At 40.7% G+C, this 3,867-nt stretch overlaps 1 pseudogene across 1 annotated transcript; it reads right to left on the bottom strand.

Annotated features, from left to right (window-relative positions):
- Positions 1 to 370: 370 nt before the first annotated feature.
- Positions 371 to 2,303, bottom strand: LOC309978324 (heat shock cognate 71 kDa protein-like; annotated as a pseudogene). Its single transcript has one exon. The product of its transcript is annotated as a heat shock cognate 71 kDa protein-like (transcript).
- Positions 2,304 to 3,867: the final 1,564 nt, after the last annotated feature.

Here is a 3,867-nt window from a genome sequence, read left to right on the forward strand (position 1 = left end):
TTGTTAATTTATTTTTGTTTGTTGGTTTTTATATTCCATATATGAATGAAATCATATGGTATTTGTCTTTCTCTGACTTATTTTACTTAGCATAATACCCTCAAGGTCCATGCACATTGTCACAAATAATGCCTACATTTTTTTGCCAATTTTAAATACAGTTTTATTTAAGACATTGCATTTTCCATTTACAATACAGTGCTTGTAAAGTGCAGTGTTATTTCCTTTCCCTGTGCACACATTCCATGTTCAAGTATCAAGAATGCCCAGTTTACTACAGCAGCTCAACTTTAAAACTGTCATGGAATTTGCTACAGATTTGGGTCCTTCAATGTTGTGTGGAACAATGCTAACCCTATGCTAGGCTGGCTTAATCAGCCTCTTCAATGGTGGGCCCAGAGGAGGCACCAGCAGATGGAGGGAAGCCCCCGGGCACTCCTCCTGGCACTCCTCCTGGCATGCCTCCTGCGCTCTGGTACAGCTTGGTAATGATGGCGTTGCAGACTTTTTCCAGCTCCTTCTGCTGATGTTCAGATTCTTCCTTCTCTGCAGTCTGGTTCTTATCAAGCCGGTTGATTATTTCATTACACTTATCAAGAATCTTCTGTTTGTCCTCATCATTAATTTTGCCTTGAAGTTTCTCATCCTCAACAGTAGCTTTCATGTTGAAAGCATAGGATTCAAGGGAATTCTTCAAAGACACCTTATCCCGCTGCTTCTCATCTTCAGCTTTGTACTTCTCTGCTTCCTGAACCATGCGTTCAATGTCTTCCTTGCTCAAACGGCCCTTATCACTAGTGATGGTAATCTTGTTCTCCTTTCCTGTGCTCTTATGCACAGAAGAGACATTGAGGATGCCATTGGCATCAATATCAAAAGTGAGTTCAATCTGAGGAACACCACGGGGCAGGAGGTATGCCTGTGAGTTCAAACGTGCCAAGCAGGTTGTTATCCTTGGTCATGGCATGCTCACCATAAACCTGAATGAGTACACCGGGCTGGTTGTCCAAGTAGGTTGTGACAGTCTGTGTCTGCTTGGTGGGAATGGTGGTGCTGCACTTGATGAGGACAGTCATGACTCCACCAGTAGTTTGAATTCCAAGGGAAAGAGGAGTGACATCCAACAGCAGCAAGTCTTGAACATTTTCAGATTTGTCTCCAGATAGAATGGCTGCCTGGACAGCTGCACCATAAGCAACAGCCTCATCAGGGTTGATGCTCTTATTCAGTTCTTTCCCGTTGAAGAAGTCCTGGAGAAGTTTCTGAATCTTGGGGATGCAGGTTTAACCACCCACCAGGACAATATCATGGATCTGAGACTTGTCTAGCTTGGCAGCCCGAAGGGCTTTCTCCACAGGGTCCAGTGTGCCAAGGAACAGGTCAGCATTCAGTTCTTCAAATCGGCCACAGGTAATTGAGGTATAGAAGTTGATTCCTTCATAGAGGGAATCAATCTCAATAATGGCCTGGGTGCTGGAAGAGAGAGTGCGCTTAGCACGCTCACAAGCAGTACGAAGGCGACGGACAGCCCTCTTGTTCTCACTGATGTCCTTCTTGTGCTTGCGCTTGAATTCTGCAATAAAATGGTTGACCATCCAGTTGCCAAAGTCTTCTCCACCTAAGTGGATATCTCCAGCTGTAGATTTGACCTCAGAAATTCCATCCTCAATAGTGAGGACTGACACATCAAAAGTGCCACCACCTAAATCAAAGATCAGCACATTTCTTTCTGCTCCAACCTTTCTGTCTAAGCAGTAGGCAATAGCTGCAGCAGTTGCTCATTGATGATTCTAAGTACACTGAGCCCAGAATAGTTCCGGCACCTTTGGTAGCCTGACGCTGAGGATCATTAAAGTAAACGGGTACTGTGACAACAGCATTGGTAACAGTCTTCCCAAGGTAGGCTTCTGCTATTTCCTTCATCTTTGTCAAAACCATGGATGACACCTCCTCTGGATAAAACCTTTTTGTCTCTCCCGTGTATTCTACTTGAACCTCAGGCCTGCCTGCATCATTCACCACCATGAAGGGCCAATGCTTTTTTTATCAGACTGGACAAAAGCATCATCAAATCTTCATCCAATGAGGTGTTCGGCATCAAAAACCGTGTTGGTGGGATTCATTACAACTTGGTTCTTTGCAGCATCACCGATCAATCGTTCGGTATCAGTAAAGGCGACATAGCTTGGGGTAGTTCGGTTCCCCTGATCATTGACAATTATTTCCACCTTTCTGTGCGGGAAAACACCCACACGAGAATAGGTGGTGCCAAGATCAATGCCAACGGCAGGTCCCTTAGACATGGTTGCTGGAGTGCAGGCCCAGGTCCGCTGGAGGAGAAAACAGCAATCTGTAAAGCTGCCGCCACGTTCAATGAGACCCAATGCCTACATTCTTAACCACGGTTATTTACTGCCTCCCAAATAGTCCAGTTTTACCACAGCAGAGGATATATGACGGTTTGGTTTCCCATTCATCGAGAAGGTTTTTTTGATCCAGATAATAGAATGATTATGGTAAAATCTAGATGAAGGGTAAATGGGAGTCTTTGTAACTATTTCTGTAAGTGTGAAATTATTTCAAAATGAAAAATTAACAAAAAAAAGATTGCCCCAAACTATCACTATTTGTAGATAACATGATTTTGTATAGAGAAAACCCTAAAGACTCCACAAAAAAAACTGTTAGAATAAGCAAATTTAGTAAACTTGCAGGATACAAAAATCTATATACAAAATCTGTTGTGTATCTATACACTGATAACAAATTAGCAGAAAGAGAAATTAAGAAAACAATCCCATTTATAATTGCATCAAAAAGAATAAAATACCTAGGAATAAATTTAACCAAGGAGGTAAAAGACCTGTACACTGAAAAATATAAGACAGTAATGAAAGAAATTGAAGAAGACACATATAAATGTAAAGATATTCCATGCTCATGGATTGATAGAATTAATACTGTCAAAATGCCCATACAACCCAACAGACATAGAGAACAAATGTATGGATACCAAGGGGAAAGGGGGGGCGGTGGGAGGAATTGGGAGATTGGGATTGACATATATACACTATTGATACTATGTATAAAGTAGATAACTAATGAGAACCTCCTGTATATGGCACAGGGAGCTCTACTCGATGCTCTGTGGTGACCTAAATGGGAAGGAAACCCAAAAAAGAGGAGATATATGTATACATACACCTGATTCACTTTGCTGTACAGTAGAAACTAACACAACATTGTAAAGCAACTATACTCCAATAAAAATTAATTTTAAAAAATGTCCATACAACCCATACTACAGATGCAATGTAATCCCTGTCAAAATTCCAATGGTATTTTTCACAGAAATAGAACAAACAATCCCAAAGTTTCTATGAAACCATAAAAGACCCTGAATAGCCAAAGCAATCTTAAGAAAGAAGAACAAAGCTGGAGGCATCAAGCTACCTGATTTCAAACTATTTTACAAAGCTATAGTAATCAAAACAGTACAGTATTGGCATAAAAACAGCACAAAGATCAATGGAACAAAATAGAGAGCCTAAAAGCAAACCCATGCTTATATGGTTGATTAATCTGTGACAAAGGAGGCAAGAAGATACAATGGGGAAGGGACAGTCTCTTCAATAAAAGGTGCTGGGAAAACTGCACAAACACATGTAAAAGAATGATATTGGACCACTATCTTACACCATACACAAAAATTAACTGAAAATAGATTAAAGACCTGAATGTGAGACCTGAAACCATAAAACTCCTAGAAGAAAACATAAGCAGTAAGCTTCTTAACACAGGTCGTAGCAATGATTTTTTTTTATTTGACACCAAAAGCCAAGGCAATCAAAGTAAAAATAAATAAAT

This window comes from Leucopleurus acutus (assembly GCF_964270905.1).
Source record: "Leucopleurus acutus genome assembly, chromosome: X".
Classification (NCBI taxonomy): domain Eukaryota; kingdom Metazoa; phylum Chordata; class Mammalia; order Artiodactyla; family Delphinidae; genus Leucopleurus; species Leucopleurus acutus.